Source organism: Mesoplodon bidens, assembly GCF_964165515.1.
Source record: "Mesoplodon bidens genome assembly, chromosome: 1".
Taxonomy (NCBI): Eukaryota; Metazoa; Chordata; class Mammalia; order Artiodactyla; family Ziphiidae; genus Mesoplodon; species Mesoplodon bidens.
The window spans coordinates 123,717,455-123,740,259 of NC_138176.1; the positions used below are offsets into that span (position 1 = coordinate 123,717,455).

Sequence of the window (22,805 nt, forward strand, 5' to 3'; positions counted from 1 at the left end):
ATAGCAATTGATTTTAAGAGTCTAAGCAAGGCTGGAATCAGAGGGAATTCCTGCTGTGATGTATACATTGATGAATCAGGAAGCAACTTGGCGTTTGTAATGACTGCTTAACTATAATACTACAGATGGTACCTTACTGGAGTTACAGGTCCCTGGGAAGTGTATTTGTTTCCTGTTTTGCTCAGATAAATAATGTCCCTAATGATCATGATACAATCCATAAAGCTAACTTTGAAAGGATTAGATACTGGCTATTATAATTTCATTGCTGATGGTTATTTTGATGAAGAAGGAGCTCTCAGTAGGGGGAATGGGAAGCAATAATAACTCCCCTGGCCAGAAGCATTCATTTACTGAATGCTTATGAAAAGATTTCCTGGATACACCTCACATTCTCTTTGGCAGTCCCCTGTTGCTTCTTCCCCTTATCTTCTCTGAGTTCTTGGAGATTCAAATACATCACCTCTAAAATTGTGATTTGCTTCCCAGAATTTAAAGCTTTAAAAATTTCCACTTCTTCTGAGAAGGAAGTAGACCTGTCCCCCTTCTATGTTCATTCTAACTTGGTATCTGCTCTTGTTGAGAGAAGTCAGAGAAGACCAGATTGGAAGTTACACTCTGTGAGTTAGAGCCTTCCACCAGTCACAACTCAGTCTTAATATTTTAAGCGTGTTGGTAAATACTTACTTCCATTTCCCTCCCAGATACGATTAATGGTTCCTTCCTCTGTGGCCCCATCAAACTTAGTCCATCATTCATTCAGTAAACATTTACTGAGATTTAGCTGTATGCCACTAATGTGATAGTCATTTGGTATGCCATGGTGAACAAAACACAGTCTCTCTCCCTCTCCCTCCTTCTCCTCTTTCCTTGCTTCCCTTCCCTTCCAATCACAGAGCCCAGTGGGACTGCTGGTGCAGGCTCATCCCTGTGTGATGTGGGACTCCTCTACTGGCCAACTTTGCCTTGAGGACGCCCCATCACCATGGCTCAAACTTTTAGATTTGTCTGCAGTCTGAAACTCTTCCCAACTTTTCCTCTTTCCTATCCTTTCATAGGTGCCAGCCCTGCATCGAAGTCTGACGTCTCTCCCTGCCTACTCCTGCTTCCCCACCTTTACCCTTCCCTGGCGTTTCCCCCAATAAGGCTCTTGCACGTCTACTCCCATCTCAGGTCTGCTTCCCTGAGATCAACAGATTTTATGCTGAAGAGTGGAAATGAAGGTGGAGAGGGCTAAGAGGGCCAGAAGGAGAGGGTGAAGGGTTTTAGCCTTTGGATGTTGCTCTCAGGTCAGTGGAAACCTATGGACAGATTTTAAACACATGAGTGACAAGTTTTAGAACAATTATTCGTGGGACTTCCCTGGGGGTCCAGTGATTAAGACTCCATGCTTCCACTTCAGGGGATGTGGTTTTGATCCCTGGTTAGGGGACTAAGATCCCACGTGCCGTGTGGCACAGCTGAAGAAAGAAAAATTCTTCTTTTTTTGTTTTTCAAGTTTCAGATTATTAATCAGTGTAATCTCCAACACAATACACCAACATGATTTCGTGCCTTTGTTTTTTGTTTTTGTTTTTTTTTTGCATTACGCAGGCCTCTCACTGTTGTGGCCTCTCCCATTGCAGAGCACAGGCTCCGGAAGCGCAGGTTCAGCGGCCATGGCTCCTGGGCCCAGCCGCTCCACGGCATGTGGGATCTTCCCAGACCGGGGCACGAACCCACGTCCCCTGCATCGGCAGGCGGACTCTCAACCACTGCGCCACCAGGGAAGCCCTGATTTCATGCCTTTGGAGGGGAAATATTTCCTGGTTACATGGAAAATTGTGCTGATGGCTTCTGGAAGACCTTCATTCTAAGCAGCTTTATAGTGAAACATTTCATTTAGAAGTCTGGACCCCCTTCTTCAGTTTGCTGTCATCTGCATTCACTTGCATTGATCACTGGGACCTAGTTTGTTCCAGAGTTCTGGTTATTCTTTCTGTCCCAACTGACACCTGGATTGAACAATGCCAGGCACAAGGCATACAGTGCTGCTCCGGTAGCTGCTGCTCCAGTAAATACGAAGAGGGGGATCAAGCTAGGATGCTTCTTGGTCTGGCCGATGATCTGGTGGAGCATGGTTGCCACAGAGGCCTTGAGTCCAGACAGAAAAAAACAAATCTGCAAGGCCTGGGACTAAGCAGTCTCCCCACCGAGGAGGAGTGGATGTCCCTAGAAAAATTATTCTTGTTGCAGGGTGAGAATTAACTGGAAGGGCGCAGGATGGGAGGCGTGTGCATACTGTAGTCACCCCGACAAGCAGTGATGATGGCCTAGATGGTAGTTCGTTATATGAGCTCTGTCTGTCCTGGGTGATTCTGAACAACCTGATGGCTAGGACTCAGTCTTACTGGCCTTGCTGCCCTAGCACAGTGGTAGCTAGTCAACACCTGTTTGCTGAGAATATCTAATTATTTTTCTCTCTATACAAATATATTTTAACATTTTTTATCTGTTTATGCATGTATGTTAGCCTAAAATCAATGGCTTTCCTTTTTTTTTTTTTTTTTTTTTTTGCGGTACGCGGGCCTGTCACTGTGGTGGCCTCTCCCGTTGCAGAGCACAGGCTCTGGACGCGCAGGCTCAGGGGCCATGGGTCACGGGCCCAGCCGCTCCGCAGCATGTGGGATCTTCCCGGACCGGGGCACGAACCCACGTCCCCTGCATTGGCAGGTGGACTCTCAACCACTGTGCCACGAGGGAAGCCCTCAATTGCTTTTCTCATACTGAGCTGTCAGCCTAAGCTGTGAGGCATTTTAGTAAATTATCTGTGATCGCTGTTCTTTGCAATTCTGATTAACTCTATCATAGGATCTACACTGTTTTGGTACCAGCTCTGAGAGAAAAAAATGTTAGCTATAATTTTCCATCTGAAAAGTCAATTTCAGTTTTGCTCTGTCAGGTATTTCCATAAGCAGTTTATTTGTATATTCAGCCATTCATTTTGGTTTTAATGACAATTAGATGCTAAAATGACAAGGAGAAGGATTTGGTAAGAAAATTTGTTAAAATGGCATTTATTCTAGTAATAGATACCTTTGAATACTTACATGAGCACAGTGACAGGTTTTTTTTTTTGTATATCATATCATATCATCTACCATATTCTATCTATCTATGTACCTATCCCTTAAAAATATATAGGAGCCGTCTAGATACAAAGGAAGCTGTGATTAATGTGATTATCGATACGTATGTTCCTATTACCATTTTCTTAATTGTTTTGGGTTTGTTTTTGTAGATCTTTTTTCTTCCTTTCCTCTTTTGTTCCCTTCTCTTATGGTTTGATGACCATCTTTAGTGTCGTGTTTGGGTTGAGTTTTTGTGTGTGTATCTGTTGTAGTTTTTTGGTTTGCATTGGAAGCTGTGATTAACATTTACATTCATTTAAAAGTCTGGAAGATCTTATTGTGGGTAGCTAATGGAAACTCTTCCCAGTGATTAAGGATACATGTACTACACTTACCATTTTCCTCCTTTATTTTGATCTTGATTACTTTCTCTCAAAATTACACCCCCTCCATACCATGAACCACTTATTGCTGTTCAGAAGTAAGTCTGGAATAGCTCTCATTGTCTAGTCTATATTTGTTGAAATATTGAAGATTGAAGTCCAGTAGCTTGTTTCCATTGCTTATTCTATCTCCAGAGGGATTGAGTTGTCATTGGACACGTCTAGAATTTATTAGAATCTCTGCTTTTTATCATATTTTGACTTCAGGCAGAAGGTAGGCTTATTATTATCTTGTTTTGCTTACTATGGCATCATGTGCTTTAATTTTGTTTCTCTAGCTTGACCTTTATGTGTGTAGGGAACACACCTATGCTCTTCTGTATCCCAGCAGTACCCTAGACAATGCTGAATGAAACAGAGATTCTTATTTCTCTTTGTACTTAGTATTGTTTCCACTTAACTTTGGAATTATTACTGTTTTCATAGAATCATAAAATATTAGAGATGAAAGAGATCTTTGAACTCCTTTTAGTCCATTTCCCATTTATAGATGGTGAAACTGAGGCTCAGAGAGGTCTCATGTTTTGCCTACAAGGTCATGTTTGTATTAGTGCAGTGTTTTCATCTGGACAGGGCTAACTGCTGAAAAAACCACTCTTATAATCCTCAATGGCTTATAAGAAACAATAAAGGCTTATTGGTTACTCACATGATAGTCTACGAGGGTCCTTGGGAATGGGGTTCACGTGTTCCATGCAGTCATTTAGAGACTCAGCATTTCTACTATCTTATAGGGTCTCTGAAACTGGATCCTTTGCATCTAGCTAGTAGGTAAGGAAAGAGAGAGACAGCATGGAAAAGGCTCACTTGCTCTCAAGTGCCTCAGACCCAAAGTGAAAAATCACCTCCGCGCATATGCTATTGGTGAGAATTAGCCATGTGGCCCCATCTAGATGCAGAGTAGGCTGGGAAATGTAGCTTAGCTGTGTGTCCAGGAAGAGAAGACAGGTTTGGTGAACATCTAGCCAGTCTCAGCCATATTTAATCTGTCCATAAGCAGCGATTTTCAAAGTGTCAGCCCAGCAGCTGCCGCCGTCCCCCAAAGACTTGTTAGAAATGCAAATTCTCAGGTCCCCCCATACCTACAGAATCAGAAACTCTGGGTGATTCTTGCGATTTATGCATGCTATGGTTTGAGAACCACTAACATGTTCTATTAGACATAGTTCAGTTGTTGTTAACCCTGGCTACATATTAGAATCACCCAAAGAAACCTAAATCAAAATAAAACAACATTTCTTGGACCCCACCCTGATCAATTAAGTCAGAATTTGTAGAAGGGGGACCCAGGCAATGGTATTTTAGGCTAAAGGCTACCCAGTTATTCTAAGTGTGGCCAGAGTCAGGAACTATTATCCTGGATGATAATATATATATGTATGTGTGTGTGTGTATATATATATATATTTCTTTTATTGTGTAGTGTAGCATGCAGCTTACTACCTGTGTGACTTTGGATAAGTTGGTTAACTTCCCTGAACTTCTGTTTTTCTCAACAGTAAAACCAGGCATAATCCTAGAATCTACTTTACTGAGCTGTGAAGATGACAAGAAATTGTGTTTATAAAATGTTTGTATAACAGCTGGCACACAGTGAGTGCTCATGCATAAAAAATGAAATTTTGATCACATTTTGATTGCTCTGTTGAGAGAACTCTGGAGAGAAAATAGAGTTGCTAAATCAGAAATCAGGAGAGTATTCATCACATCTTCCTACATTTTCAGGTTATTTTTTTCTTTCTTTCTTATCTTCCTCCTACACTGAAAATTGGAGATTTGGATTTGTAACTAACTCACCATTTGGGATTGTTTAAATTATTCTTTTCTTTCATTGGCTACATTCCTATTGCTCCCTGTTAGACCTGTTTCAAGCACTGAATTTGGGCAGGACATTGATCTAGTATGTTAAGTGGAAACAAGGGAGTGAGATCTTTCACCATGATAGCTGCTTGGAGACCAACCACACAGTGCCTGATTGGCAGCTGGACGGGAGGGAGGCCTGGTCATTGTGAGTGACACCTCTGTAGTGCCTGAAAAAATGTAGAGACACTTGTCTCTCTGTATTTGGTGTGCTGCTGGGAAAGAGAAAAAAAATTTATGTCACGTGGTTTCTTTTACATGCAGTTTTCTGGTACGGTGAAATTTTAATAGAGTCTGGATCACCTAGAAAAGTGCTCAGGACGTTCATCCATCTACTGTGGCTTTCTAGTGGGACAGCTTACTCCTGTAGAATTTTCAAGCAAAATAGCTCATTGACAGGGCAAAATAGCCAACTCATTTGTCCTTAACTTAATGAAATTAAAATTAGATTCTATCTTTACTTAGAATTAAATGGTTTTTCTGGTGTATGTCTGCAAGCTTAGCTAAAATATTAGATAAAGGCTTATATTTTTTAGTGAAACTCTTCAACTTGTATTTGAAGTACCTGTGCTTTAAAAAATGCTTTAGGTGACAGTTGTGGTGGATTAAAACTGGAAACAAGACAGAAATTGGTACTACATTTGATAGAGAGTAGGTGAATCATGTTAGGGTTAATATTCTGACAGCAAAACACTTGAGTTTAAACTTCTGAATGGATATGAATGGTTCAGTCTATTCAGACATCCTGGCAAGATTAGATTTAGGATCCTGGTAGGATGCTGGTTTGTGAGAAGCATAATTTTCAAGGAAGTAATCACAAAGCTATATATTGACACCTTTGAGTTTAAATTTCAGACTCTCTCTGTGATATTATGTAAGTCACTCAGTTTCTCTCTCGATCTTGTTTACTGCCTGTAAAATATGATTCACTGTTTCTGTCACATATATCTCGTAGTTCTCACTGAAATACTTCCTATTTCAAAGACTAGGAAATGATTAAAAATATTTTTTTTTGCCAAATTGTAGTCGTTGAGAGGGCACGTAATGTTTCCCCAGAAAATTCTTTACTCTCTGTGCCTGTTAAAAAGGTGAGGGAGTCTTTGACCAGTTAGAGACTGGGGACAACGTGAAGCCTGAGTTCAGGGTAAGCCGTGAACCAAGTTCTACTACAGGAGTCAGACATCAGTGCTGTTCTTCGCTCGGCTTTGATCATTTCTGTGAGCAAGTGGGAAGTCTGACTTTTTGAGAAAGCCGTTTTACTCTGTGGGTTCATTGTTTTGGCTGACAAATGAAGAGATAAATTGACAGTGACTTCCCAGCTAAGAATGCGGTGAATGTTTATCACCATAGGGGGCCGGAATTTTGTCAGTTAGCATGATGTCTTTTTAGCTTTCCTAAGGTTTCCAACTGCAAAATTCAATTTCTCTCAATGAAGAAAGGCTTTTAAAAGCTAAGGCGGTTCCTACTGGCCCTGACTATGCCTGTGGAGGATGAGCCCGTATTAAACTGTCATCAAGGCTGCTTTAGCATAATGGGGAAATTCTTCTTCTATCATCGCAAACATTGAGCCAGCAAGGACGAGGTGAAGGTCGTGGAGCCAGGTGACGGGGATGCAAATGTTGAAGGCATCCCAGGGAGACAGTATAGCACTGCAGGAAAGGGGCTATGCTTGGGAGAAAGGTAGGCCTGGAGGGAATCCTGGCTCAGCACCCAATACACGGGCAACTTTCAGGAGCTGACGTAACTTCTTAAGTCTAAACGAGCTCATCTGTAAAATGGGAGCATTATCACCTACCTTGTAGATTTGTTGGGAGGATCACATTAGGTAAAGTTTTCCAAATATTTGGCAACATCAAGGTCTGGTGTGTAGCATGAGCTCACCCTTCTCAGGCAGCCATCCTACTGGTCTTTCCTTTCTGGTCCCATTTGTGAATGACAATGAGAAATCCCTGGTGTTCATTGCTCTAGGGAAGGATTTTGAATTGTCATTTACATTTTAGTATAATTTCAAGTCACTAACCTCCCTCTACCTCTGTAGGAAGCAGGAGTCTGAACTTGGGTGTATATATATATATGGCACATGTTACACCTCAGTCATTCCTAGAAAATGAGGTGGGAACCCCTTGGGGATCAACCGCATGAGAGTCTGTGTTAGACCTCATCTCAAAAGTACTTAGAAATGAGGTGGCCAGATTTGCTCAAGGGCAGTACCCAGAAGCAGAGGAGAGAGCTGATTCTGAATGTAGTACTATGTTAGTCCCTTAGGCCTGATGCTGTGCTACTCAGCACCCCCGATTCTGGTCCACAGCCCTTGGACAAACCTGAGGCCTGAGGTGGCTATCGTTGGGAGCTATGTATAAAATTCCCAAAGCAGTTTCATTAGAATCTTGTTTGGATAATGAGGAAACAAGATGTTGGGCACTACTAATTTTGGTAATATTGACACTAATGAGCAATGGTGCCTGTAACTTTATAGTAATTTTCCAGTAATGGTATCGGCAGCAGTTTCAGTGCAGACATTAGCACTGTCAGCATAAGGCATTGTGTGCTTTGGACCAAATGATACTGGGCCTCTGCAACAGTAATGGTGCCTTTTGCAAGCTTTGGTAGTGGTGGTTTTGGTGGCTACAGGGCATTAAAGATAACCTCAAACTTCCTGCCACCAATCCCATTAAGAGGTGAAATTTATTCCCCTTTCCCTTGAAAATCCACTTTGGTCTGCATTGGTCTTATGACTTGCCTTGACCAATGTAACATGACAGTAATGATGCTTTGTAACTTCAGAGGCTGGGCTTTAGGAGATCTGCAACATCTAATTTTGCTGCTTGGAACACTCCTTCTGGGAATTCAGTCCCCATGCTGTGAGAAAGCCCAAGGAGCCACCTGAGAAGGAGGGCTGAGGCTCCCGGCTGACAACTAGCACCACTTCTCAGCCATGAGTGAAGGCATTTTGGACCAGGATTTCCCAACATCCCAGATGACACCAGTGAAGCAAAACAAACAAACAAACAAAAACCCACTTGGTCAACTCATGGATTCGATGGAAGTAGTATATTCTTGATGTTTTAAGCCATGAAAATTTGGGGTGGTTTGTTGTACAGCAATAGATTATCACACAATGCCTATTTGCAGTGCAAGAGATAGTGCCCTAGAGCTGGAATAGAAAAGGAGGAAAATATAAAAGCCCATGGAATAGTTAATAGGACTAGTTAGGAAAGCACATGAGATGCCTTCAGAGGATTCCCAGAATTCCAAGGAAAAAACTGTTTTTGGGGAATGGAGAAGAGTTCCTCATTTATTGTATAAGCAGGAGATACTAGTACCAACTTGTTAGTGGTGTGATGCCGATTAAGTGGAATAATGTATGTGAAATAATTAGTGCTCTTTTTGGCATAAATATACTCAGTAAGTAGCAGCCATTATTGTTACCCTCATTTTAAAAAAAATATATCTTTATTGGAGTATAATTGCTTTACAATGTTGTGTTAGTTTCTGCTGTACAACAAAGTGAATCAGCTATACATATACGTATATCCCCATATCCCCTCCCTCTTGAGCCTCCCTCCCATCCTCCCTATCCCACCCCTCTGGGTCATCACAAAGTATTGAGCTCATCTCCCTGTGCTATGCAGCAGCTTCCCACTAGCCATCCATTTTACATTTGGTAGTGGTTATATGTCAATGCTTCTCTCTCACTTTGTCCCAGCTTCCCGTTCCTCACTGTGTCCTCAAGTCCATTCTCTACATCTGTGTCTTTATTCCTGCCCTGCCACTAGGTTCATCAGTACTGTGTTTTTAGATTCCATATATGTGGATTACCATCCGGTATTTGTTTTTCTCTTTCTGACTTACTTCACTCTGTATGACAGACTCTAGGTCCATCCACCTCATTACAAATAACTCAATTTCGTTTCTTTTTATGGCTGAGTAATATTCCATTGTATATATGTGCCACATCTTCTTTATCTATTCATCTGTCGATGGACATTTAGGTTGCTTCCATGTCCTGGCTATTGTAAATAGTGCTGCAATGAACATTGTGGTACATGACTCTTTTTTTTTTTTTTTTTTTTTTTCTGTTTGTTACCTATATAGATATATTTAAAGATGAATTTTACGGTTCCAAGGATGAAACGGATATCAGGTTTGTTTCTCAAAACAAATGAACACAGAGAACACAAAATGAATAAGCAACACAAAAGCTCACAATATATGAGCAAAACCAAATTAAGCAGGCCTGCCGTATACAGATTCACAGGTTGTGCACTCTAAAATTCCCAGGGGGCACCATTCATGTAAAGAAGAAAGTGAATGACATTCCTATAAATATGCAGTGCACCACCTGTACAACTGTACATGCAGACCCTGAAAATGAGCTTTAATGTTATCTTCTGCCTTCCTTCGACCCAGTAGGGAGAAGAGAAGAGGATAATGAACTCAGGGGAGAGTACATAGTTACTCTATTACTTGTTCTTCTCCAGGCCTAGAATTTTATATGCTCCTATTGAAGGGAGGTTGGTGATTTTGTTCAGTAGCCTGCAGTCACAGGGAGGTGCACTGCCTGTTTCACCAAGTATTTACACCAGTAGGTGTAACCACAATGGCAGCGTGTGGTGTGGGTAAAAATGGTCACCTCACATCTCTGTCATGTCGACTCTCCCTTTTATGGTGCTAATTGGGTGTTGTAGTCGCTCTTATGGAGAGTCACTGAATGGTCAGTCTGGGTTGCCTATTCAAAGAAACTCACCACATTTTCAAATTACATTACAAAAAGGCCCCTACATTTCAGGCATACCATTTTGCTTAAATTCAAACTACTGTACTATAATCAAGTTGCCTCTCTTGCTTAAGTCTTTTTTTTTTTTTTTTTTTTTTAAGAGGGTCACAGTGTAATATGATAGGATAATCTCTGTATTGGACATCAGAAAATCTGGGTTTAATTAAGACCTTCACTGTTTCTTTTGCAAGTGACATTTCTTCACTACTCTTTTTTTTTTTTTAATTTTTTGCTTTATAACAAATTTAATCAGTTATACATATACATATGTTTCCATATCCCCTCCCTTTTGCGTCTCCCTCCCACCCTCCCTATCCCACCCCTCCAGGCGGTCACAAAGCACCGAGCTGATCTCCCTGTGCTATGCGGCTGCTTCCCACTAGCTATCTACCTTACGTTTGGTAGTGTATATATGTCCATGCCGCTCTTTCACTTTGTCACAGCTTACCCTTCCCCCTCCCCATATCCTCAAGTCCATTCTCTAGTAGGTCTGTGTCTTTACTCCTGTCTTACCCCTATGTTCTTCATGACATTTTTTTTCTTAAATTCCATATATATGTGTTAGCATACAGTATTTGTCTTTCTCTTGCTGACTTACTTCACTCTGTATGACAGACTCTAGGTCTATCCACCTCATTACAAATAGCTCAATTTCATTTCTTTTTATGGCTGAGTAATATTCCATTGTATATATGTGCCACATCTTCTTTATCCATTCATCCGATGATGGACACTTAGGTTGTTTCCAGCTCCGGGCTATTGTAAATAGGGCTGCTATGAACATTTTGGTACATGTCTCTTTTGGAATTATGGTTTTCTCAGGGTATATGCCCAGTAGTGGGATTGCTGGGTCATATGGTAGTTCTATTTGTAGTTTTTTAAGGAACCTCCATACCGTTCTCCATAGCGGCTGTACCAATTCACATTCCCACCAGCAGTGCAAGAGGGTTCCCTTTTTTCCACACCCTCTCCAGCATTTATTGTTTCTAGATTTTTTGATGATGGCCATTCTGACTGGTGTGAGATGATATCTCATTGTAGTTTTGATTTGCATTTCTCTAATGAGTAAAGATGTTGAGCATCCTTTCATGTGTTTGTTGGCAGTCTGTATATCTTCTGTGGAGAAATGTCTATGTAGGTCTTCTGCCCATTTTTGGATTGGGTTGTTTGGTTTTTTGTTATTGAGCTGCATGAGCTGCTTATAAATTTTGGAGATTAATCCTTTGTCAGTTGCTTCATTTGCAAATATTTTCTCCCATTCTGAGGGTTGTCTTTTGGTCTTGTTTATGGTTTCCTTTGCTGTGCAAAAGCTTTTAAGTCTCATTAGGTCCCATGTGTTTATTTTTGTCTTTATTTCCATTTCTCTAGGAGGTGGGTCAAAAAGGATCTTGCTGTGATTTATGTCATAGAGTGTTCTGCCTATGTTTTCCTCTAAGAGTTTGATAGTGTCTGGACTTACATTTAGGTCTTTAATCCATTTTGAGCTTATTTTTGTGTATGGTGTTAGGGAGTGATCTAATCTCATACTTTTACATGTCCCTATCCAGTTTTCCCAGCACCACTTATTGAAGAGACTGTGCTTTCTCCACTGTACATTCCTGCCTCCTTTATCAAAGATAAGGTGACCATATGTCCGTGGGTTTAACTCTGGGCTTTCTATCCTGTTCCATTGATCTATCTTTCTGTTTTTGTGCCAGTACCATACTGTCTTGATTACTGTAGCTTTGTAGTATAGTCTGAAGTCAGGGAGCCTGATTCCTCCAGCTCCGTTTTTCGTTCTCAAGATTGCTTTGGCTATTCGGGGTCTTTTGTGTTTCCATACAAATTGTGAAATTTTTTGTTCTAGTTCTGTGAAAAATGCCAGTGGTAGTTTGATAGGGATTGCATTGAATCTGTAGATTGCTTTGGGTAGTAGAGTCATTTTCACAATGTTGATTCTTCCAATCCAAGAACATGGTACATCTCTCCATCTATTTGTATCATCTTTAATTTCTTTCATCAGGGTCTTATAATTTTCTGCATACAGGTCTTTTGTCTCCTTAGGTAGGTTTATTCCTAGATATTTTATTCTTTTTGTTGCAATGGTAAATGGGAGTGTTTCCTTGATTTCACTTTCAGATTTTTCATCATTAGTATATAGGAATGCCAGAGATTTCTGTGCATTAATTTTGTATCCTGCAACTTTACCAAATTCATTGATTAGCTCTAGTAGTTTTCTGGTAGCGTCTTTAGGATTCTCTATGTATAGTATCATGTCATCTGCAAACAGTGACAGCTTTACTTCTTCTTTTCCAATTTGGATTCCTTTTATTTCCTTTTCTTCTCTGATTGCTGTGGCTAAAACTTCCAAAACTAGGTTGAATAAGAGTGGTGAGAGTGGGCAACCTTGTCTTGTTCCTGATCTTAGTGGAAATGGTTTCAGTTTTTCACCATTGAGGACGATGCTGGCTGTGGGTTTGTCATATATGGCCTTTATTATGTTGAGGAAAGTTCCCTCTATGCCTACTTTCTGCAGGGTTTTTATCATAAATGGGTGTTGAATTTTGTCGAAAGCTTTCTCTGCATCTATTGAGATGATCATATGGTTTTTCTCCTTCAATTTGTTAATATGGTGTATCACGTTGATTGATTTGCGTATATTGAAGAATCCTTGCATTCCTGGAATAAACCCCACTTGATCATGGTGGATGATCCTTTTAATGTGCTGTTGGATTCTGTTTGCTAGTATTTTGTTGAGGATTTTTGCATCTATGTTCATCAGTGATATTGGCCTGTAGTTTTCTTTCTTTGTGACATCCTTGTCTGGTTTTGGTATCAAGGTGATGGTGGCCTCGTAGAATGAGTTTGGGAGTGTTCCTCCCTGTGCTATATTTTGGAAGAGTTTCAGAAGGATAGGTGTTAGCTCTTCTCTAAATGCTTGATAGAATTCGCCTGTGAAGCCATCTGGTCCTGGGCTTTTGTTTGTTGGAAGGTTTTTTATCACAGTTTCAATTTCAGTGCTTGTGATTGGTCTGTTCATATTTTCTATTTCTTCCTGGTTCAGTCTCGGCAGGTTGTGCATTTCTAAGAATTTGTCCATTTCTTCCAGGTTGTCCATTTTATTGGCATAGAGTTGCTTATAGTAATCTCTCATGATCTTTTGTATTTCTGCAGTGTCAGTTGTTACTTCTCCTTTTTCATTTCTAATTCTATTGATTTGAGTCTTCTCCCTTTTTTTCTTGATGAGTCTGGCTAATGGTTTATCAATTTTGTTTATCTTCTCAAAGAACCAGCTTTTAGTTTTATTGATCTTTGCTATCGTTTCCTTCATTTCTTTTTCATTTATTTCTGATCTGATTTTTATGATTTCTTTCCTTCTGCTAACTTTGGGATGTTTTTGTTCTTCTTTCTCTAATTGCTTTAGGTGCAAGGTTAGGTTGTTTATTCGAGATGTTTCCTGTTTCTTAAGGTGGGATTGTATTGCTATAAACTTCCCTCTTAGAACTGCTTTTGCTGCATCCCATAGGTTTTGGGTCGTCGTGTCTCCATTGTCATTTGTTTCTAGGTATTTTTTAATTTCCTCTTTGATTTCTTCAGTGATCACTTCGTTATTAAGTAGTGTATTGTTTAGCCTCCATGTGTTTGTATTTTTTACAGCTCTTTTCCTGTAATTGATATCTAGTCTCATAGCATTGTGGTCGGAAAAGATACTTGATACAATTTCAATTTTCTTAAATTTACCAAGGCTTGATTTGTGACCCAAGATATGATCTATCCTGGAGAATGTTCCATGAGCACTTGAGAAAAATGTGTATTCTGTTGTTTTTGGATGGAATGTCCTATAAATATCAATTAAGTCCATCTTGTTTAATGTATCATTTAAAGCTTGTGTTTCCTTATTTATTTTCATTTTGGATGATCTGTCCATTGGTGAAAGTGGGGTGTTAAAGTCCCCTACTATGATTGTGTTACTGTCGATTTCTCCTCTTATGGCTGTTAGTATTTGCCTTATGTATTGAGGTGCTCCTATGTTTGGTGCATAAATATTTATAATTGTTATATCTTCTTCCTGGATCGATCCCTTGATCATTAGGTAGTGTCCTTCTTTGTCTCTTCTAGTAGTCTTTATTTTAAAGTCTATTTTGTCTGATATGAGAATTGCTACTCCAGCTTTCTTTTGGTTTCCATTTGCATGGAATATCTTTTTCCATCCCCTTACTTTCAGTCTGTATGTGTCTCTAGGTCTGAAGTGGGTCTCTTGTAGACAGCATATATATGGGTCTTGTTTTTGTATCCATTCAGCCAATCTGTATCTTTTGGTGGGAGCATTTAGTCCATTTACATTTAAGGTCATTATCGATATGTATGTTCCTATTCCCATTTTCTTAATTGTTTTGGGTTCGTTATTGGAGGTCTTTTCCTTCTGTTGTGTTTCTTGCCTAGAGAAGTTCCTTTAGCATTTGTTGTAAAGCTGGTTTGGTGGTGCTGAACTCTCTCAGCTTTTGCTTGTCTGTAAACGTTTTAATTTCTCCATCAAATCTGAATGAGATCCTTGCTGGGTAGAGTAATCTTGGTTGCAGGTTTTTCTCCTTCATCACTTTAATTATGTCCTGCCACTCCCTTCTGGCTTGTAGAGTTTCTGCTGAGAGATCAGCTGTTATCCTGATGGGGATTCCCTTGTGTGTTATTTGTTGTTTTTCCCTTGCTGCTTTTAATATGATTTCTTTGTGTTTAATTTTTGACAGTTTGATTAATATGTGTCGGCGTATTTCTGCTTGGATTTATTCTGTATGGGACTCTCTGTGCCTCCTGGACTTGATTCACTATTTCCTTTCCCATATTAGGGAAGTTTTCAACTATAATCTCTTCAAATATTTTCTCAGTCCCTTTCTTTTTGTCTTCTTCTTCTGGAACCCCTATAATTCGAATGTTGGTGCGTTTAATGTTGTCCCAGAGGTCTCTGAGACTCTCCTCTGTTCTTTTCAGTCTTTTTTCTTTATTTTGCTCTGCAGCAGTTATTTCCACTATTTTATCTTCCACCTCACTTATCCGTTCTTCTGCCTCAGTTATTCTGCTATTGATCCCATCTAGAGTATTTTTTATTTCATGTATTGTGTTTTTAATCGATGCTTGATTCATCTTTAGTTCTTCTAGATCCTTGTTAACTGTTTCTTGCATTTTGTCTATTCTATTTCCAAGATTTTGGATCTGGGAAATAGAATCTTGGATCATCTTTACCATCATTATTCTGAATTCTTTTTCAGGTAGACTGCCTATTACCTCTTCATTTGTTAGATCTGGTGGGTTTTTATCTTGCTCCTTCTCCTGCTGTGTGTTTTTCTGTCTTCTCATTTTGCTTATGTTACTGTGTTTGGGGTCTCCTTTTTGCAGGCTGCAGGTTCGTAGTTCCCGTTGTTTTTGGTGTCTGTCCCCAGTGGCTAAGGTTGGTTTAGTGGGTTGTGTAAGCTTCCTGGTGGAGGGGACTAGTGCCTGTGTTCTGGTGGATGAGGCTGGATCTTGTCTTTCTGGTGGGCAGGTCCACGTCTGGTGGTGTGTTTTGGGGTGTCTGCAGACTTTTTATGATTTTAGGCCACCTCTCTGCTAATGGGTGGTGTTGTGTTCCTGTCTTGCTAGTTGTTTGGCTTAGGGTGTCCAGCACTGTAGCTTGCTGGTCGTTGAGTGAAGCTGGGTGCTGGTGTTGAGATGGAGATCTCTGGAAGATTTTTGCCGTTTGATATTATGTGGTGCTGGGAGGTCTCTTGTGGACCAGTGTCCTGAAGTTGGCTCTCCCACCTCAGAGGCACAGCACTGACTCCGGGCTCCTCAATTTGGGATGATGTGTTGTCTATTCATGTATTCCACAGATGCAGGGCACATCAAGTTGATTGTGGAGCTTTAATCCGCTGCTTCTGAGGCTGCTGGGAGAGGTTTCCCTTTCTCTTCTTTGTTCTCACAGCTCCTGGGTCTCAGCTTTGGATTTGGCCCCGCCTCTGCGTGTAGGTCGCCGGAGGGCGTCTGTTATTCGCTCAGACAGGACAGGGTTAAAGGAGCAGCCTCTTCGGGGACTATGGCTCACTCAGTCCGGGCGGGAGGAAGGGGCACGGAGTGCGGGGCGAGCCTGCAGTGGCAGAGGTCGGCGTGACGTTGCACCAGCCCGAGGCGCGCCGTGCGTTCTCCCAGGGAAGCCGCCCCTGGATCCCGGGACCCCGGCAGTGGTGGGCTGCACAGGCTCCTGGAAGGGCGGTGTGGACAGTGACCTGCGCTCGCACACAGGCTTCTTGGCGGCGGCAGCAGCAGCCCCAGCGTCCCACGCCCGTCACTGGGCTCCGCGCTTTCAGTCGCGACTCGCGCCCGTCTGTGGAGCCCCTTTAAGCAGCGCTCTTAATGCCCTCTCCTCGCGCACCAGGAAACCAAGAGGGAAGAAAAAGTCTCTTGCCTCTTCGGCAGCTCCAGAGTTTTCCCGGACTCCCTCCCGGCTAGCTGTGGCACATTAGCCCCCTTCAGGCTGAGTTCTCGCCGCCAGCCCCAGTCCTCTCCCTGCGCTCTGACCGAAGCCCGAGCCTCAGCTTCCAGTGCTGCGCGCCCCGGCAGGCGAGCAGACAAGCCTCTCGGGCTGGTGAGTGCCGCTCGGCACCGATCCTCTGTGTGGGGATCTCTCCGCTTTGCCCTACCCAGGTATGTGGGGGGTTTCTTGCCTTTTGGGAGGTCTGGGGTCTTCTGCCAGCGTTCAGTAGGTGTTCTGTAGGAGTTGTTCCACGTGTAGCTGTATTTCTGGTGTATCCGTGGGGAGGAAGGTGATCTCCGCGTCTTACTCTTGCGCCATCTTACCCGGAAGTCTTCTCACATGACTCTTTTTGAATTATGGTTTTCTCAGGGTATATGCCCAGTAGTGGGATTGCTGGATAGTATGGTAGTTCTATTTTTAGTTTTTTAAGAAACCTCCATACTGTTCTCCATAGTGGCTATACCAATTTACATTCCCACCAACAGTGTAGGAGGGTTCCCTTTTCTCCACATCCTCTCCAGCATTTATTGTTTGTAGATTTTTTGATGATGCCCATTCTGACTGGAGTGAGGTGATACCTCATTGTGGTTTTGATTTGCATTTCTCAAATGATTAGTGGTGTTGAGCATCCTTTCATGTGTTTGTTGGCAGTCTGTATATCTTCTTTTTTTTGACCACATGATGCTATCATATAAACATGGATCATTTGTAAATATGCAAATGATGAGACCAGGATGTTTGATAATTCTGCATCAAAGGATTATCTTCTAGACTATACCTTCTCAATAAAGGTGCTGTTGCCTCCAAGGAGGTGAAGATTGGTTTGGGGAGGCAAAATCTTTACCTATTACGGTGTTCTGTGGCCTTCCAATGAGCTGCAGTATATAAACAGATATGTAATATCATGGGGGAGGCCATTAGGAAAAAAATCTAAAAAGTCTCCTTTTGGGAAAAATAGTAGTAAAACAAAGGTTGAGAGACACTGTTCTAGATGCAAGAAAGTTGATCTGTCTTAGGAAGATATGAACCAGAATGAAACAGATGTTATGAAACTTGTGATCAGAGATGCAGCATGATTTGTGAAAACAGAACCTGAGTTGGAATCCAGCTTACTTTCTGGTGGAAATGGACAAGTAACTTAACCCCTCAGCATCTCAGTTTCTCAGTAGTGACCTTTTTCAGTCAATTCCTCCTTCAAGCCCTGGCCCCAGGCAACCGTCGATCTGCTTTCTGTCATGACGGTTTCCTAGAATTTCGTATATATAGAATCATATAGTACATAGTCTTTTGTTCTGATGTCTTTTGCTCATCATGTTTTTGAAATTCATCTATTTTGTTGCCTGTATTAGTATTTCATTCCCTTTTATTGGTAAGTTTATTCCACTTATTAATTTTAGAAAATTTTAATTTATTTTACTTGTTTATTTTTGGCTGCGTTGGGTCTTCATTGCTGCGTGCGAGCTTTCTCTAGTTGCAGCGAGAGGGGGATACTCTTTGTTGCGGAGCGTGGGCTTCTTATTGCGGTGGCTTCTCTTGTTGTGGAGCATGGGCTCTAGGTGCACGGGCTTCAGTAGCTGTGGTGCGCGGGCTCTGGAGCACAAGCTCAGTAGTTGTGGCGCACGGGCTTAGCTGCTCTGTGGCATGTGGGATCTTCCCAGACCAGGGCTCGAACCCATGTCCCCTGCATTGGCACGTGGATTCTTAACCACTGCACCACCAGGGAAGCCCTCCACTTATTAATTGATGGGCATTTGGGTTATTTCCACTTTGGGGCCAGAGAGCATTATGAATAATGCTGCAATGAAGCTTTGTGTATAAGTCTTCGTGTGGACATATCTTTCCAAACATCTTTTCATAGTTCTTGATTTTTGCTGCCATTAGCAAAATCCAGATGCCATTGGATATCATATATGCTACTTGGTTAATACATAAACTACATCATGAAAAACAAACCAAAGATAGAAAGAGGCAAGAAAAAAATACAGATGGATGAATTTGATAAATTCTTTTTGAAATGCTGCAGATTTTACAAGTATTTATTGCTAGAAATAGCATGTTTCAAAAAATATTTGAAATATAGAAAAGTATGTAAAATAAGAAAAGGGCGCTCAAAAATGTCCAAAATAGGGCTTCCCTGGTGGCGCAGTGGTTGAGAGTCCGCCTGCTGATGCAGGGGATGCGGGTTCATGCCCCGGTCCGGGAAGATCCCACATGCCGTGGAGCGGCTGGGCCCGTGAGCCATGGCCACTGAGCCTGTGCGTCTGGAGCCTGTGCTCCGCAACAGGAGAGGCCACAACAGTGAGAGGCCCGCGTACCGCAAAAAAAAAAAAAAAAAAAAAAAAAGTCCAGAATAATCATACTGGTAAAAGCTATGCTGAAAAACTAAAGTATAATTAATGTGAAATAGAAAATTAGGTTCAAAGTATCTTTGGACAAATTGGTTATAAAAATCTTAATTTATAATCTCTAATTCAGAATTTTAGGCCAAAAAGTGTATCATTAGGAAGTTGGTCATTAGGCAAATAGGTTTCAAGTTAACACGTTTTAGGCAAATTCTCTTCAGGCAAATTTCACTGTTAATGGAAAGGGATTTGTTATTAATTGGACATAGATGGCAAAAGTAGAGGTTAAATCTGGACTGATTCTCAGATTTCTCTTGTTGGCTACCAGGCAGTAGAGGTGTCATTTATGGAGATGGAAATCCAGGAATGGAAGGAGGATTTGTGGTGGGGATGGAAGACAGATGATGAGTTGGGGTTTATTTGTGTTGAGTTTGAGTTGCTTGGGAGAGGCATCTGGTAGGCAGTTAGATTTATGGTGCTCAGGGCAGATCTGGCTTGGAGATACATACAAAGCCATTAGCACACAGGTGCTCAGACATAAGTGGACACATGGGGAAAATTGTTGGAGCTGAAGGATCTCTGTAGAGGAGAGTAAGGCTTTGCCTCTGATCTTGCCTTCAGGAATCTTCTCTAGACTCTCCAATGCAGCAGATGTGTCCACAAGGCCCTGTGGCTCAGGTGCACATGGCTTTGGCTCACAAGGAGGGGGTGGGGTGATGCCCTTTTCATGGATCCATGTCTGAATTCAACCTCTAACTAGCAGTGGGTGTGTATTGGAGGCTATAAAGAAAACCTGAAAGGCCTGATTCTCTGAAAACCACACTGGGGCGTAAGTGTCACTGCTTGGGACTCTTCCTACAGAGTGTAACATAAAAAGGGAGCAGGAAAGTGTGGCAGAGGCCTTTGGTGCCCATGTCATCTCCCTCCTGCCTACCCCTGGTTTCAGTTGTAGCTGTGGTGGACCCTTCTGGGGAAGCCAGGCTCACTTTGTCATTTTTCTGATGTCTGCCTTGGGGCCTTCTCTGATTCTGTAGAAGCCCTCTTGTCCTGCATGCAATTGCAGCCTAGGAATGCAGGAGAGTCAATGGTCCCCTCACTCAGTGGGCCTTGGGAGCAGCCATCTGTCCTTCAAGTGGACGGCATTGGAGGCATCCTCTGTGCTTCTCAGGGGCCCTGGTTGAACCAGTCCCTGCTGCTCACGTTGGTGACCTGAATAGCTAGCTCATCCTTGAACTTTCTTTTCTCCCTCTCCTGTCTCACCCTCTCATTCTTTCACTCTATATTCCTAGAGCACCTCCCAAATAAATCACCTGCACCCAAATCCTTTCCTCAGGCTCTGCTTCTGGGGGAACCTCCCCTAAGATGGCCTGCTATGCCCACTGTTCAATAGAACATTGTCAGCTTTGCTGCCTCCCACCAGCCTTGACTGAAGGAAGAGAATGTGGTGCCCAATGGATGTAGCAACACCCAGCCAAGGGGGGTGTCAGGAGGTGAAGGTGAAGGTGGAAATTGAGGTTGACACCTGCAAGACTGTGGCCTGGATATGTCTGTGAGCACATGTGAGTCACCCCCTGGGGAACTCTAAAAGTACTTGGTAACACCTTTGCTGGAGGCTGCAAATATGCATTCTCAGGAATGGGTAAGAACCAGTGGGACACTGGTTATGGGAAGATGTGGCGTCAGAATGTGTGTGGTTATAGGGTCAGTGACCAATGACAATGAGTAAAATTTCCTGGGAATAGTGCAGTGGTTCTTAACTTTTGGTGCACATCAGAGTCACATGAGCAACTTGAAAAAACACAGATGTCCCCAAAGGAGAATCCCTAGGGGTCTGGCTGTGTGTATTTTGAAAATTCCCCTGCTAATACTATGCCCAATAAAGTTGGAGGACCTCTGTTAAAAAGTGAGACAAAAAAATACCAAGGACAGAAGTTGGAGGAGGCGTCAACACTTAAGACGCAGACAGAAAAGATGAGCCTGCGAATGAAGGTAAGAGGGAGCAGTTAGAAAGGTAGGAGAGAAAGACTCAAGCAGGCGGATAGGTCCATTAAGGGAAAGTTGAAAAAGGACAAGGGGTGGTAACGTTGGTAGGATCCATTTCAGGGAAACAATGGGGGTGGATGTCAGATCACAGTGGATGAAGGCGTGGATCGAAGGACAGAGTGTACTTTATCACTTTCAAATGGCTTACCAATCAAACCCTGCCGCCCACCAAATTACAACCACCCCATAGTATAGCATCTGTGAGGGTGAGTGTATATATAGCCCTGGCGGCTAGTACTGTCTTTCAGCACCTGCGAGTCTGTGGTTGTACCATCCCTAGAAAAGGATCTGTGAGAATCTCTAATAGAGAAAAATCTCCAAGAAATTAAGAGGAAAAAAACTTGAGTGGATGGCTCTTGGATGGTTCACAGGCTGTCAATCCCTGGCATCCTGCCCCATGGGAGGCTGTGGTGTCCTGGAGGGAAAAACTCCTTTCAGAACATCTCCTGGGTCACACTTGTATTGCACTGTGGCACTGTGTCCTCTAGATGGCGATAAATCTCCATCTCTGCAACCTCCCCCTCCTGGCTTTAGGTCCCTAGGAAATTGCTTTCTGGTAGAGAAAAATGAGAGACATTTCTTCAGAATTGACTGGAAGCTGCTGAGAAAGCTCTTCCTTGCCCCTTAGTTCTTAAACGGGCTTTGAAACACTGGCAAGAGTCCAGTACTTGGAATACTGAAATCTAAGAGAGGAAGGAGCTGCTGCATCTATGAATAGCTTGGCCCCGGGATTTGTTGGTAGGGAGAGTGGGCTATAAAGAGCTCCCAGAGCATCTTCCTTGCTCCTCGGGGACTGCCTCTCCCCTTGTGCCCAGCGTCTAAGAGTTCTTACCCTTCTTAATAGGAACGTGGCATTCATTCCACCACAAGGTAGCCACCACTAACATGAGCCAACCTTTCTGTTTTTGGTCTCTGCACTTATCTGCCATATGCCACCAATGGCCAAGTGTTTGAAAAATCTCATTCAACACCCCCAGGTAGGTTCTATTATTCTGTTATTTAAATAGGTGAACTACTTGGCCAGAGTCTGTCAGGGATTAGTGTTATGGCTGGGATTTGATTCCAGAGCTTGAATTCTTTTTATTTTTTAATTAATTTTTATTGGAGTATAGTTGATTTATGATGTTGCCTTAGTTTCTGCTGTACAGCGAAGTGATTCAGTTATACATATACATATATCTACTCTTTTTTAGGCCATATAGGCCATTACAGAGTACTGAGTAGAGTTCCTTGTGCTATACAGTAGGTCCTTATTAGTTATCTATTTTATATATAGCAGTGTGTATATGTCAATCCCAATCTCCCAATTTATCCCTCCCCCTCTTTCCCCCTGGGTAACCGTAAGTTTGTTTTCTACATTTGTGACTCTATTTCTGTTTGGTAAAATAAGTTCATTTGTACCATTTTTTAAGATTCCACATATAAGTGATATCATATGATATTTGTCTTTCTCTGTCTGACTTCACTTAATATGACAATCTCTAGGTTCATCCATGTCGCTGCAAATGGCATTATTTCACGCTTTCTTATGGCTGAGTAATATTCCACTGTATATATGTACCACACCTTCTTTATCCATTCATCCGTCAGTGGACATTTAGGTTGCTTCCATGTACTGGCTATTGAAAATAGTCCTGCAATGAGGTGCAGAGCTTAAATTCTTAATCAATATATTGCCTCAAGGACAATGTCTAAAAGCACCCTCAAACCTCCAGGAAAGGAGCCCTAAGATGGGTCAGGGATCAG

General features: G+C 42.0%; 1 pseudogene across 1 annotated transcript; it reads right to left on the bottom strand.

Moving 5' to 3' along the window:
• Window positions 1-1,798: 1,798 nt before the first annotated feature.
• On the bottom strand, window positions 1,799-2,140 carry LOC308615540 (cytochrome c oxidase subunit NDUFA4-like; annotated as a pseudogene). The gene has a single exon. The product of its transcript is annotated as a cytochrome c oxidase subunit NDUFA4-like (transcript).
• Between the last annotated feature and the right edge of the window lie 20,665 nt (window positions 2,141-22,805).